Source organism: Glossina fuscipes, unplaced genomic scaffold (assembly GCF_014805625.2).
Source record: "Glossina fuscipes isolate IAEA_lab_2018 unplaced genomic scaffold, Yale_Gfus_2 124421, whole genome shotgun sequence".
Taxonomy (NCBI): Eukaryota; Metazoa; Arthropoda; class Insecta; order Diptera; family Glossinidae; genus Glossina; species Glossina fuscipes.
In genome coordinates, this window is record NW_024006383.1 from 42,143 (window position 1) to 58,635 (window position 16,493).

Here is a 16,493-nt window from a genome sequence, read left to right on the forward strand (position 1 = left end):
TGAGACTCACTTCTGGGCGTTATAAAAGCTTTGCGAAAACAATGAAATTTTTATATATATTATGATACTGGGTACAGATACTACAACATAGCCTTTCGAATATACATTTAAGGTTTTCCGGGCTTATCTGCTATAGTTTGTGAACAATAAGCAGAAAACCAATTTTTCCCCACTTTGGAAAGCAGTTCACTTTGCACTGTAGCCGAGTATTGCGACCGTTTTCACTAACCCACCTGCATACAAGAGCTTCCAACATTATGCCAAATTTGATGTCGAGAGCTTCACTTTTGCGGCTAGGAGAATCATTATAACAGGACATGTATACTTTATTGGGTCTCAGAACTTTTCTTCTGTACGTTGCAAGTGTTTCGAGAAAATGTATATATCGCTCATCCTCACCCTTAAACTATTTGACTTTGATTTCCGTTTGTGAAAAGTCAAAAAACAATCATAAAGCTGAAGTAATCACAATGCTTGTGCTACTAGTAGTAATTGTTCAGACCGATGGCTAATGAAGAAATAACAAAAAAGGTTTTTTCACGTAAAAGTTGTTTTGCTTTAGAGATTCACTGTGAAAATTATGCTGTACAGAAAGGTGAGACAGAGAAAGCAATTTTAAGTAGAATTTGCAATGAATGCATCGAAAAAATAATCCTTATATCAATTATATAAGAGTCAACGAACTCGAAACTATAATCCTAGAATTACGTTGCATCGAAAAAATTAATCTCTCCATGAATTATGTTATATAAGAATTGATAAAGTCGATATGTTACTTACAGAATTACTAAGTTAAATTGTGACCATAACTAAGGATTATGGTTATGCGTTCCAGTTAGATAATAAACGCCATTATGTATTTCTTTCCTTTATTTATTGCAAACTGGCACGTAGTGAAGATTGTAAACAGTTTACTGTTAAAGAAAAGTAAAAAGAAAAACATTGTACCGTCAGAGTTAAATTAAATAAAATTAACAAAAACAAAAGGATTCAAAGAAAATGTGTTTGATAGTTCAGGTCTTGTCCGATGTCCGTTCATTGCCCGTCCTCTGCAAGATGTCATCCCATCGTGCGCTTATCTTCGTACAATCCTAACTTCATCCTTATCAATCCTGGCAAAACTAGTGCAAACTCATCCAACATATTAAGAAATACAAATACCAAGAATAATTTCGATGTACAGAAGTAAAAAATTCCGCCTGCATAGCCGAGTTGGTACAAGATTCGGCCGAGCAATTCAATGGTCTTTGGGGCAACTCTCAAGTGAGCTAGAGCTTTCAATGAAGCCGAGAACTTTAGATGCTAGTGCTTCAAGACTTAAGTCTTCAAATTTATTTCTAAACATCAACCACATGACAGTTTGGAATCATTTGAAAAGAGCAGGCCACAAAAAGATGCTTGCAACCGGGGAGAATTCTTCGAGTGACCTAATACATCCTTGTACCACAAGTGGTAGAGTATAACCATATGAATAAACGTTAAATTAGATAAATTATGACATACATATGTTAAGCCATCATATGGATGCTGGACGTCTCTCAATTCATACATTGGTGTCATACTCTAAAAACTAACTAATGCTAGCCATTGTATACCTGAGTAACCGAATAGGTAAGAACCGCGACTACCAAATCAGTGTTTGCGTGTTCAAATCTCAAATTTCGTAGGGTGTTCTTTGGTCGTAGCTGCAACGAGCGCTCAGTCGGCAAGGGCATAATATTCGATGAGTCACTAGACTACGACCATTGTCACCCTATTTCTTTCTCTTCCATTTCAATTTTTTCTAGCATTGGTCATATTAAAACGAACTCAAAAACTAACGGGTACAGTATTGTCGAAATAGTAGTGTAGTAGTGTAGTAACATCGTTTTATATACAGGCGTACCAATGCCTGCCATTCGCGTAAACAAATAGCTGCACATTTATATCACATTCTCCCATCAATGTGGTAGCGTCGCTATTAGGTCGCTATGTCTCGGCTGCAACTAACATATTATAATGATCAAACTTATCCAACTTTTTCGTTTTTTTTTTTTTTTTTTTGTTAAACATTACACTGATTATAAAGTTTTACAGCAAATATTGTTCTCTGAATTTGTTTTCATTCTTTGTTAAAAACATGTGCTTCTTCTTTCTTCATGTTAATACATTTTGAACATGCAGCACAAAGAGTGAGTCAATCTGAGAGCGTTCAGAATAAAAGCGCATATAATCTAAAGATTGGAAGACCTTGGCTGTGGGGAGTTTTTTGTCTCTCATTGTTTTGTGTGTTAGTTAGTTCGTTGAGCTATCCGTGCATCTAAAATTGCTTCAAAACAGTACCATTCTTCGTTTATAGCTTAACTCGATAAATTACCGAAACGCCTGTATTTCGGTTTAGTTTTTATTGTATTCAATTCCCTCTTATCAACTAAGGGAGGCCTAAGGTATGGTGTTTAATTACATCAATCCTAACGACCCATGCGGCGGCCAACTTTCCATTAATGGAACTGTCTAGAGAATAATAAAGTGTCATCTAAGCATTACCCTATGCCTAGCTAGATCGCTCGTCTTTCAGTCTAAAGTCTTAGTTCCTCAGTTTAGTTTACGCGGATACTTTTGCATTGCCAAACTTGCATCCATCCATTCGATGAGTGAGAAAAAGAAAATGCTCTTGACATTTGCTCTAAACCGAAGTGTCATAATCGGCGGTGCTGAATGACTGACAATTACATTGCAAAGCAGCTGATATTTTTTCGGATGTGATAACGACACCGGCTTCCGGTCAATTTTTAGTTAATACATTTCCTACATTGTGGTAATTTAAGTGTATTTACAAAGAGTGAAAGACTTAATCAATGCACAAGGGGTAATGTCAAATAGTATAAAACAATATAGCCAGCTCTGCCTACGAGGGTGATACTAATAATGAGAAATCTATAAACACAAGACAAAGAGACAAAATAATATTATATAGAAAGGAAAAAAATATGTGCATAGAGAACATATTAAACGTATGTGTGGGACCAAAATGACATTAGGCACAATAACCATAATGCCTTCGTATGTTACGAAAGTACCTTATTTGATAAAATGAGTCTGCTTGAAAACCAACCGACTTGCAAGAAACCAAATTCGAAAGATATTTTACCTGATGACACAGCTGGCGCTCGGCGGAAAGATTAAAAACAAATTGCCGAACATTTCACAGGTTAGAAGAGGGCAGCATGGTAATGAAATTCGGCATTAGTAACTAGCTTGTGAAAGGCTGTATAAACAGAGTCTTTACGAAAGCAAAGACAGTCGACTCAGCAGAGTGAATTGTATATACTGCAATGGACAAGACCAGAAGTAGCATCGTAAATACAAGTTCCTGTAAATAATTCCTAAATAGATCTCGTAAGAATTGTAAACAAAGCTTACGTTAACCTGAAGAGACGACCATTCAAAGCCGCGAATTTAATCGCAGGAAGACTTGGATAGAAACATAAAATCTCAGAAGTCATTTCACGTAGCGGTATTTTAACGACCGGAATTTGCTTTGACGAAATCTTAAATGACTTTACTAGAAAAAAAACGTAATTTACGAAAACGGTTCTGGATATTGATTGAATATTCATTATGAGAGCAAAAAAAAAAAATTTCCTGCGGAAGCGGAAGAAATGTGAATGATTTTTATGGAATGTTCTTATACGTGCTTTGCCTAACAATGTGTTACTGGATGTGAAGTCAATATTGACTTGTGATCGCAATGGTTTGTAAAGGAGTGAGATAATGGATGTTCTGCTCAGTTATATCTATAATTTTAAGTAAGTTCAATATAGTCGTTTATCGTGCATCGTTATCTGAAAAATATACATAGAAATACTTGTATAATATCTGCATAGAAAACATATGTAGAAAAAAAGAACCTTATTATGTGTTTTGCAAAAGATTTAGTAAAAATGGAAACATAGAAAACTCATGGAAAGAATGTTTCAAATTACAAAAGCAATAGCAGTTTGTGTTAGTTCATCCCACTTATAGTCTTTATTACACTCATCACCAAAGGATGAATGGCATAATCATTGTGTCAAAACCTTTGCAACGCCCAGAAGGAAGCGACAGAGATCCCAAGAAGTACATATATTCTTGATCAGCATTAAATTCTAAATCGATTTAAGCATGTCCGTCTGTCCGTCTGTCCGTCTGTGTAGTGTTTGCTGTTGTAAACATTCTCATGGCCGCATCGAGTTCAATTTTGGCAAAAACATTGGAAGTTCTTGCACGCAGGTTGGCATTGGATACGCCTACAGCACCGCGTAAACTGAGAACACCTCTGTTATTAAAAAGTAATGAAAAATAGGTTTTTTGCTTATTACTCATAAACTATAGCAAATAAATGCACAAGCGCGATGCTCTAGCATTTGTGCACAAAAATGAAAAAACTTGACCACGCCTTCTCAATATCAAAATTTGATTATTTCTTCAATACTTTTATAATACGCAGAGAAAAGCTTCAAAAACCAGAGAAAAGCTCCTAACCATGTCCGCCTGTCCGTCCGTGCACCTGGTTGCTTGCGCAACTTTGTAGTATTTGCGGTAAATATTTTCCCGTTAGCGTCTCTTAAAATATCGCCTAAAAATTTGAAAGAGAATTTGGGATTAAAATAAATTTTTTAAAGGACACGCCTACAACGCTCACATACTTCTACGACAAAAACATTTATTTTGAAAATAGAAGAATATAACTGCGCCCACTCCATAGTATAGAGCATGAGAATTGCTTTTGTCTTTTTTTGGGATAAACGGTGGTGACTATAAAAGATTCGGTCTCGAACGAGTTTTATTTTCTTACTTATTTTTTATTTACTCTTATCTCTTTCCAAACATATTTAGCAGACAGAAGAATTACTGATAATGGAACAAGTGAAAACGTTCTAGTGGTCCAGGGCGCACTATTAAACACTTTACACCTACAATTCTCTTGCAATAATTATTTAATGACTTTTTAAAATATTGCGTTATATAGGAAGTAGTATGGTTGGCGACTTATAGGTTGAAAACAGAATGCAAGGCGGACAGCTGGACGGATAAGCTTATATCAAATCGAAAATTTCTTCCGAATCGATGAGTGTATAACGAAAAATGATGTTCTATACATCATGCTTATTGCCTCAACTATAAAACTTTTTTATTTATGAATTTACTTATTAGGTCGGTTTGAGAAAGCGAGAGTGCTTTCGTTTACTTTCTTGCTTCTTGTTTGAGGAATATGACGAACAAAGAGGAAAATGCGACAAAGCAAAGGAAAATATATAATTAAAATGAATAGAAGATTCGAAATGAAAAGGCGGCAAACACACCCTTACGCGTGTAAGGCGTGCTTGTCGTACAACACATATCGCGACACATGTCTTTTCGTAATTTCGCGATACCTTTTGTTGGTTTTCGAATGAAAAAAGACGGAATATGCGTACTTCCTAGAACGTTTAACATATCATTTAAGTTCACACATAAGTCGCAGACAATAAATTACTTCTTACAATATTCTCGGCACATGTGCAAACTGAAACAATTATTGAAATTTCAATAGCAGTATGTCTTTAGTATTTATATTTAAGAAATAAAATCATTCGTCTTGATTAAAATGCGGAAGAGGAAAAAATTCAATATGTAAACCATTTTCTCAATCGAAAGAAGTAATAATAAGTATGTTTGATTTTGTTCTCATTCTCTGCAGCTGATTTTACTTCATTTTTCTCTATGCTTAAAAGTAAAGAGTAATAAAAAACAAACCACACTCAAGAATTTCTTTTCAGATTTTATTAAGACATTTCCGTTGCTAGCTGATGATATTTTATTTCAAGTTATGAAGCCGGTAGTATATGTGTATGGCATATGGAATGCTTTCTTTTAATCGAAGTATGATCTCCTTCATTCTTTATATCCATCCCGCAAGAATGGCGGTGTGATTACTTTGTCAAAACGTTTGCAGCATCCGGCAGAAAACTTCAAAAACCTTATCAGTTATCAAAATTTGAATCGATCTAATCATGCCCATCTGTCCGTATGCGTACTAAATATTCTTTTGATCGCAAAAGTTAAGAAGTTTGAAAATTTCCGTACACAAGTTGTTGTTGAAAGTGAACAAAATCGGTCAAAGTCCTTGCTCACACGAACGAAGAATACCTTTCTTTTCGAAAATAGATAAAACGGTAAATATTTGCATTTCCATCTCCTATGGATTCGCCTACGTTATTTGCACAAAACAGAAAAGAGTTAACCACGCCCACTTAAGCACATATTAAGTTTGTAAGGATGTAAACAACATTACGAAAGATTTGAGATAGATCCACCTTTTATTGTAGAGCTCAGCTCACAATCATTTCCTGAATCGATCTAAGCTTGTCTGTCCCTCAGCCTATATATCTCGCTTGTGCTCAACCTACATGACGTAATTTTTGTTACATTTTTATGAAATTTGATACACTGGAGTATTTTGGTTCCAGGAAAAAGGCTTCTTTGGAGTGGGCCACTTCCTCGAATATTTTCCCTATAATGACGTATTTTGGAAAGTAGATAACTGCAGAATGGTGTAGAGTATTTGATGGTGGGCGTTGCTACACTATAGTGTTTTCACTTGCTTTAATGGAAATATTGTGAGTAAAAAAGCTTCGGCCAAAGTCGAATATAACTGTCTTACTTGTTACCTTATCAGAGTCGTAACTTTATCATTTTATATAAGAAATGCTTTTAAAGCTTTTTGCTTTTGTTAACATTTCTCTACTTCTAATATAAAAACAAAAATTCTTTAAACTCTGTATTTAATTTTAAATTTCTTAAGTGATTTTTGTCTAAGATGCGGAAAACAAAAGAATTCGAATTTCTTAGAATCTACGCAAAGAATTATCACAAAATTTTTTACTTTAGTAAAACCAACTTTCTTGAAAGAAAGAAAAATATTTGGCAAAGAAATAATTGAAATTTTAACAAATGCAGAAAAGTTTTTAAAAATCACTTATTTACTGACGTTTTCTCATTTAAAGGGAAATTCGTTAATGAAATGGGTTCACCCTTTTTTAGAAACTTTCTTAGCGTAATGTTGGCAATCGTTTTTTAATCTTTCCCATGTGATCCGCATGCTTAGATATTTGGTTTTCTAGCATCAAATTGTAAAGTGAAATCGAGAAACTAAAGTTTTGTTGTACTATTGTTTTTGTGCTTTTCTCAACTCGGCAGTGTTTGTACTTATACCTAACTAAGTATCTACCTTCTTCTAATTATTAACCAGTTAACTGTCTGTGGTCATCATGAAAAAAGTACAGCATTTTGTACTATGACGAGTATCGTTGTCATGATCCATCCTTGTTGGACCTTGCCGGATTTATAAATGTATATTTGCCATAACAATGTTTTGAAAAAGCCGTTTCATTACAACCTAATTTTACGTTACACATACTTTGTGAATGACGAGTTTACTCGTCACCGTTGAATTTTTGCGACGTAAGTCAAATGCTCATTTTCTAATAAAGTCGATACAGTTAACTGATTAATTAAAGCCTTTTCCAAGAGGTAGGCGTTCGCCACATAATCTAATCTGATTATATCACTTGCTACAATTCAGTAAAAGAGACATTTTATTACACTCTACACCACTTGTGATACAAGCGCATATTAAGCTTGTCGACATGTATAGAACACTCAGAAGAGCTTGAGAAAGACTCGGTCTTTTATTACACCCAGCGATTTGTGAATCGATCTAGACTAGTCTATCTGCCCATTTCCCATATGAAGCCTTGTTTTGAAAACATATTACATGAATAAAAGTATTAAGCAAAGTTCTGTAAGGTATTTAATGGTGGGCCAAATCCCTCTGTATTGTGTTTAGATTAACTGTTCTCCAATTTATGTTAAAAGAGTTGTTCACGGGAATTTTTCCTCGTTTCATTCCTTGCCATCGTCGTTCATACACCAATACAACACACACCGTGGCTGGTTAGTCAATAAAACACGCCATTCTATGCTGTGTCTCTAACAAGCATTCAATACAGTTATGGTTTTAAATAAATTATATATTTATGATTTAGTTGTTGTTAGCACAGATGCTGGTTTTAATTTAACATAAAATTTTCATAACTCATGAGTGAGTTACATTCGTTACGTAACGAATTCATTCATTCTCGACAAGCCCAGATATTTGTTTGAATGAAAGTTGACTTTCGCTTTTGTGTTCACCCGTTTTTGCCAAACAATAACGAAAGCTACATTTTTCATTCGAAACTCGCCCCATCGATCTTCAGAGATAATATCTTCTTTGTATTTTTAATAACGCGTCAGCATAGATAAATAGTTTCCTAAGTAGCAAGTAACTCCATATTGTTATTAAATTCATTGCCTACTTTTCGAGGGTACACGAAATTGATAAAGATGAAGACGATTTTAATATTTCTCGCCAAATGTATCAAAAGAAACGAAGAAGTCTGTATAACTTCATTCTTGTAATAGAATGAAGACTAGAAACCGATCATTTTAAAAGTGACTTAAGTCAGTTTACTTGAACATTCATATTCACATGTGATGTCTAATGCATTTAAAAAAATATATGTGTGCATATAATAATCATATAAAGGAATTGTATATATTATCGCATGATAGTTTTAAGCACTTCCGTGGAGGGATTAAGTGAACTTATATCAGTTTCAATATAAACGGCTTTTATGTGAGAGGTTTTGCTATTTATTGCATATAATAATATTTTTCAACATAAAAGTTTATGTAAAATAAGATATAAAATGAAATATTTTAGTAACGAACATGATTAACAAGAGGAACGTATTGTGTAACAACACGTATGTAAACAATACACACACACACACACACACACACACACACACACATTCTTTCTTTCACTACTATATTAGATTATTTATAAGCTTAGGATAGTCAAGCTCTCTCAAATCTCTTAAAAATTTTTACAGATAAATTGCTTTAATAAAATTCTTTTAATTGAAACTAGAATACCTCCTTACTGTTATTGTGTCTAAAGGGATATTATCATTCTAGAGCGTTCGAAAAAATAGTCAGTGTAAGACCCTACACAAATTGTAGTAGTTTCGAAAAGTAAGAACCCATGTGAACTTTAGTGGTAAGGGGCGAGCCGTTAGAAATGGAACGAGGCGGTGCGTGACGTCGTCTTTGAGAATTTATCAACTGAGGAAAGGATAATAAAACAAAAAGTATGAAGAACGGAGACATTAATAAGCGGCTTGCACCCGTTCCGATATAATTCTTTCATTATTCAAAAGAAGTATCGTTGATTAGTGATACCGTCTCGATTTCTCCTTTTTTGTGGAAAATTGATACAAAGTTGAATTTTAAAACAAGCAAGTAAGAAAATTATATTCGGTTGTGATCGAATCTTTTATACCCATCATCGTTATCCTAAAAAAGACAAAAAAAAACTAAGAGAGCTAAATTTTCATACGCAATAGCAAGGAGTGGGCGTGGCTGATCTTTTCTATTTACAAAATAAAGAATTTATGTACTTTATGGGCGCTTTCAAGCTTGTTTCTGATCCTTATAAAAGTATTGAAAAAAAATAAAATTGCGATACATTATTATATTGGTCGAAGTCAACTTTCTTGTGAAGTTACTGCAGCATCGGCCATATAGTATGCGTTCAAAATTTTGTACTTTTATTTGCTATAGTTGATGAGTAGTAACCAGAAACCAATTTTTTTTTCCTTTTGAAGAATAGAAATGTTCTCAATTTGCGTGGCGTTGCGGGCGTGTCCTTCGACCGGTTCGGCGCACTTTCAATTTTGTGTACAAGAAATGTCGATATTTTTGTTAAATTTGAAATCAATAGCTTTATTCTTGCTTCGAAGACAATCTTCAGGCGGACATGCTTAGATCGATTCAGAATTTAATGCGTATTAAGAATACTTTTTGGGGTCTCTGATTGGGGCTGGAGGAGTAAGGATCCATTGGTATGATATAACATTTTGGGCGTTGCAAACGTTTTGAAAAATGAATCAATAAACAGATGTTATTCATAAAATTGAAAAAAATAAAAATTTAATTTCGTCGCCACTTAATTCAATATTACAGCCGCTAAGCATGGTTTGTGTTGGATAAGTAAGCATTTGAGCAGTTTCGATTAAAGTGTAGAAAGTGTTGCGAATTAAAAGCGCCCCCTCTCTCTCTCTCTCTCTCTCTCTCTCTCTCTCTCTCTCTATGAAAAGAAGGTCTCAGCGGGATGAATGCCCATTCTTTTGATTGTATGCATTATATTAATCTTAGGCCGTTGTATTCTTCTTACAAGCAGCAGTAAGACTTGACTTTTTAACTTTGATTGGAATTACAGTTTTAAACCTGAGATTCTCACTTTATGGAGAATATATGTCCACTCCGTATATTTTAATCTGAATGAAGAGCGTTGTTACGTTACCGTTACTAGTTGCCGCAATCGAAGATGTGACTGATGCATAAGTATGGCTCTCTGTTAGCAATAAATCTTTTCTTAATTTTAAGTTTATCAAGCTTAATACTTTGTAGAGAGCCTATAAATCTATGCATATAAATGATTTTGAAAAAAAAAGAGAAAGAAAAAATTAAAAAGTTTAGCTTCGTTCTACACATCCCAATCCCGCAGATAGTATGGTCTGGGAAATTTTGTTGATTAAACTTTTAACTGCGATAATTAAATTATTTATATGCGCATAAAAAGCGAACGACAATAAACTCATGCATTTATTATAACGGTCCATGCATATGTGTTTACGAGATTTTCATAGCGTTAGATATAATTGAAATATTATATATATAATGAGGTATTTAAATGCACATGAATAGCAGAGTTATCAAGCGCAAGCACTTGAGTGATTTTTGTTTGTTTTCTTTTTTTTAATATTAATTTTAACACCTCCGACATTTTATTAAATTTAGCCAGAGCGAAAATTTGATAGATTTGTTACTGTAGACCATTGCATGCATATAATTTTTCTTTTTGTTTCTTTTTTTTTTTGCCCTGTTTTTATCGCATTACATTGTAAAATTTGTAATTGAATTACGTATAAACTTTAAAATCTATCGCATATCCATACGTACACGTAGACAGATATAAATAAACCACGAATCTATGTAAACTAAACCCTTTAGAGAATAAAATGTTAGTCGCTCTTGTTGAAATTGCTTAAATGCTTTATTACAAGTTTATTTCGAATGTTTCGAAAAGCAATTACCGCAGCAGATATGTTAAGTATTTCAACTGGGTTGCCTTCTGCAAATAACTAAAATTATCTGTTCGCTCCAACCTGAGAAATACAATGAAGCCTTCTCTTGTCCCTCTCGTCCGTTACTTCCAAATGAGTTCATGGCCTCTATATTGATCTATTTTCCCTTAAATCATCAGCACTTAATTTCTTACCCCCTTTTTCCCAGTAGGTGGTAATAAGGCCACAAGTTAGTTAAATTGGGCTCATTAGCCTTTATATCTACAATTGCCAATAAATGATTAGAACATTGGAAAATGATAGAGTGCCGCTCTTATGGGAGAATTTTGTCATTATGTAGACAGATGCACACGCCCTCAATATTAGCACATTTTACATGCATTGCATTCGCTTAATATGTTTGAATTAGAAACTCGTATATTTTTGTGCAAAATCAACAACAACAAAAACAACAACAATAATAACATATCCATAAATTAATTGTACATAAATATGTACATAATTATTTCGAAATACGTTTAAAAAACTAGAAAAATATTAAGTTCAGGAATAAAAAAAAGCATCAATTAGTTGGAAAAGTTAAGTAAAATGAATTTTGATATTTAAAGAGTACAGCACTTTTTCGCTTGAGACAAAAAAAAAAAAACCATTTGTATATTCGTTACCAACAGACGCTGCGTATGTGAGATATGATTTTTATAGTCCTCACTTTTTCTAATTAGGACTTTTGCGTGGATGTACGCAAACGCGAGCAGGATTTCAAGTGGACCGGCTCCCTATTGCACCAATCGATTTAGAATTATTTCCAGCAATAATTTAGGTTGAAGTACCACCCAACCAAGGGGATAAGAGTTGCGACTGCCGCCAAATCGGTGTTCTCGGGTTCGATCCCAAGTGCGTTATATTGTAAACTTTCAACCTTCCTGTTGCTTCTGACCGATGTTCTCCTCTATTATATAGTTCGTCTTAAAAAAAGATTCTGGGATAGACTCTCTTGCCTTAATTTAAGCTGAACTAACGCGTAGCCTATGAAATTAGACTGGCAATTGCCGCCAAGTCGGCGTTCGTCTCTCGTTCAAATCTGAGTGCGATAGATCATGCCTCTATATGTTAACTCAGAGTTAATTTCGCTTGTTAAGAAATTAGGGCCTAAAATATTGTAAAGTGTTCACTAGGAACTTTGTTGTTGCTTCTATGTTCTTCTTTTTAATGTGATAAGTGAAGAAGTCTTTAATCTTCAGAAAAAGTGGTGCCAGATACTTTGAATGGACATTATAGCGAGGAGGAGTTGAAATGGACCCAACTCCTATTACTCCCATCGATTTGAAATCGTTTCCTGCATTACTTTACTTTCCTGCATTATATTACGTAGCCTGGAATAAAACTCGTGGCTGTCGCCAAGTTGGTGTTTACCGGTTGTAATCTTAGTGCGGTGGACGATGGCTTGTAGCGCTTTGCAATAGAGTTTGTTAGATAAACAAGTAAATATATTAAGCCCGTCTGTCGCTGTGTCTCATGTTTACCTTGTGTACTTTTCGGTCCAATCGAAACGTTATCATTTTCGAGATATTTTGATAAAAATGATGTTGACTTTGAAATGGTTGGGCCTAAAAACAAACCTTATCGAAAATAGTTTGAATCGCCTCATTTTTATGATCACTCCCCCTCTTCCAACATAAATCGGTTAAAAGGGATATTTTTCGAGTATCGAATGAATACGAAAAATTTGGATGGGATGGAGTCATTTTTTAAAAGTCCTGCTATAAGGTAGTATAATGTGAGATCTGATTTTTAGGATTTGATAAGCAAAATATAGAAGCAAGCTCTTTGGGAAAGATATTAATTTCATTAAATTTGGATTTCGTCGACTCACGTCCTAATCTCTTCTCTTTCATATAAAATTTTTCCATTTGTCGCTTTTAAGCGGCTAAATTTACTTTTGATAAGTAATAGGTGAAGTGATGGATGGCATATTATGGTCAGCCTTGCCCGACTGTAACGTTTGTTACTCATTTGTTATGCTTTTTTTATTCTTCTATTTTTTGTTGTTTCTTCCTTTTTTTTTTTGTTTGAAATGAAGTTAAAAATTCCACTAGAAACTTTATTTGCACTGTCAGTTGCAATACGTCGTTCCACCAAAAAAATGTTTACATTTTTGTTTTAAATTTTTTTCTCTTTCTCTTTTTATTTTTGTTTTTTCTTTTTTTTTTGAAATTTAAATAACCTCGCGGTGCTAACCTTCAGTACTTACGGCCTTAGAAAAGAAAGAAGGGAGTTTAAAAATGAACAAAAAAAATATTTTTTCCGGTTGTAAAACAATTCGTTTCCAGCTTAGTGCTAACACTAACTTTAACAGTACTAGGCAAGGTATGCATGTCCGCATAAACGCAGATCTAAATATGAAACAAACTTTGATAACATCAGAGAGAATAGTTTCCGCAAACTGTCTGTTTGTTTTTCCTTTCATACATTTTGCTGCAGTAGTGAAAATTTAATCAGTTGTTGACTTGACAAGAAAGCAAATAAAAAAGAAGAAGAACAAGAAGAAGAAAAAAAAGGGCAATACATTTACATTAAATAGTTAAAGTTTTTATAGCCACCACAGCAGTTCAAAGAAAGGCAAAGCTATCATAAGTTCATTATTTAGTAGGAGAGGTCTCGAATAATTTTGTCAATTTTTCGCTTCGTAACTGCTGGAAATACTTCACCTTTTTACATCTTTAACTAGCATGAAATTCCAAGCTGTTCGAAAATGCGATAGCTTTCTTCAACGTCCGCGCTGAGCTACATTTGTCTTCCTATTATTATCAACTCTTTGTGGTCGTCCTCTTTACTTGTCTGTCCATCCGTCTGAACATCTTTTCATTTGTTCATCCGCTTGTCCGTCTAACGGTCTTCCTATTTATAACTACCATGAAATTTAAAGTTTTTCGACGATGCGATCGCTTGCTTCTAATCTTTCCGCTGAGTTCTATCTCTTTGCCAGCAAATCTGTTTCCCATTTTACTTGTGTGTATTCGTCTATCGTCTTTCTATCTCCTCATCCGTTGTTCTGGTCGAGTGTCTGTCCGTCTAATTATCTTTCTATTTATTCACCCGTCTGTCTATGGAATTATTTGTCTCTGTTTCGTATTCGTATTTAAACTCAATTGTCACAGTCATCTCAACTCAATGGGCGTGAGTTCAAATCTCAAGTGCGGTAAAGTTTTCAATATAAGGCCGGTAGCTTCAGATGCTGGTGCTTTAAAATTTTTAGTCTTGGAATTTATTTCTCTGGCCACATTAATTATAATAATAGTAATTATAATAAAGAAGGAACTGTATACAGTTTAAAATGAATCTTATAAGATCTGTGTTAACATTAAAGGTCCCTTTACACGACCGTAGCAATCGTGTATCTTATAAAAGGTATCGCATGTATTTTAAATCACAGTTTTCTATGGTTTGGCTGCTCTTTATGCAAATTGAGAGCCTTATATTAACACGATCGATATATGTTTTCCTGTTAACCTTTTCGGCCGATTTAACTAATTTCCTTTCCTACTATGGATCGATATTCTTTTGAAAAAGAAATATTCTTAATAATGTTTCCCAATAGATGGTTCCAGCTTTTTAAACTCCAAAATTGAAGTGACCAGAGTAAAATCAAAATTCTGGGGATTTTATTCTATCCAAAATTTTAAGATAACTACACAGACGTGCCCTACTAATTGAGGTTCGCTATCGTAATGCTGATCGGCTATGTATATAACATAGGTAAGTTTAGGAACTTGAACGACAAACGTTAGAGTCTTTAAATTGGTTTAAAATATCAGTGAGTTGTGGAGCTATTCTGGCTGAAGCTGAAAAATGCCAGAAGAATTTTTTACAATTTTAAGGAAAAAGGTGTCCAAAATTCGACTTGAGATAAATCTTTTTTTGCTTTCGTTTGCTTTCAGGAAGAAATTTCTAAACATTTTAAAGTAAATCAAAGTTGACGTTCGCATTAAGGGAAAAGGAAAGTAAATTGTTTACCTACAAGTAATCGATCGATAATGCCGGTGACATATATTAGTGATATCTGAGTACAAGAGGAAGTTGCTGTCACAATTTAAAAATATCTTTGAGACAAGGATTAATATATTATCTAGCTCGTGGTAATTTACTTATATGTTTTTGATGTAAAGATTTTTTCTTTTTTTTGACCATTCGATTATATTAAAAGAAATGAACTCAAAAGATGTTATTTCCCAAGCTTGATGGAGATCGCTGTTTGTAATCATAATTAATGCAATAAAATAAGCTCAAAGGATTTTGGTTAATTTGAGTATTCCACATGAGTTAATTCATAGCATATTAAACGCTACTTCATAGCATATTAAACTCTACTGTAAGTCTAGTGTAAATGCTATCTAAACTGAACCTATGTATTTTTGTTTGTTTGTATCGTATTGAGCACATCTACTCGCAAACATGTATGTATGTAGATAAATGTACATGAATATTTTATATATATATGCATTATTGCATGTACACATATATTTTAGAAAATTTTAACTGTAATTTTCATATAAACACACCACAGCACATACCATGCGGATGAGTCATATGAAAATATCAATAATTGACCCAATTTCTAGTCAAATCTAGTCAAGTGTATAAATATGAGTTTAATGAAATCAACATAATCACAATGAACAGTTTGCTCTACTGGCACTTCGTTGTCTATTACGATGCAATATATGAATGAATGTAAGCGGCAACAATAATAACAATAAAGGGAATTACTTTGAACATATGATAAAAGCATAATAACTGAGTGGTGATCAGGTAGGTGTTGGGAAAAAAAAAGAACATTTTTTTTTACTTCTTGTTATTTTCCTCTTTTTTTTTCCTATAAACTACTCAAGTGTCTATTGCCTTCGTTACTTGTCAACTTGATTCTCAGTTATATAGAGAGTATCGACTAACAAGCATACTGGCTGACGATTTTCCACGAGGAAAATATTTTTAGTGATATAATAGTGATGAAGATTGCTTTGACGAGAGTTATGAAGATGACAGTTGTGTGCTTGTTAAGATAGGCAAGCAGAAAGAAAATTTTATAAATACCTATAGACATACGCAGAGATGACAAGAAATTTTCTAATTCACCGAACATAGAAAGAACACAAGGGAAAAAGCAATTTTATTACATATTAATTAGACCGAGATACCGATTAGGTTAACGTTAAGGCGCTTGGTATAACGAAATAAAGCATATTTAAAAAAAAAAATTACATTCTCCATGCGAAATTCAAATATTCCATTTATTAAGAA

The 16,493-nt window shown here is 33.8% G+C and overlaps 2 long non-coding RNA genes across 2 annotated transcripts in view; one reads left to right on the forward strand and one right to left on the reverse strand.

Annotated features, from left to right (window-relative positions):
* Positions 1-901, reverse strand: part of LOC119644525 — a 35,915-nt gene extending 35,014 nt beyond the window's left edge. Inside the window, exon 1 of the long non-coding RNA XR_005248532.1 lies at positions 781-901. This is a non-coding gene — a long non-coding RNA (uncharacterized LOC119644525). The remainder of the gene's footprint in view (positions 1-780) is intronic.
* The window catches only part of LOC119644523, a 66,825-nt gene that overhangs the window by 35,049 nt on the left and 15,283 nt on the right, over positions 1-16,493 (forward strand). The window lies entirely within an intron of this gene.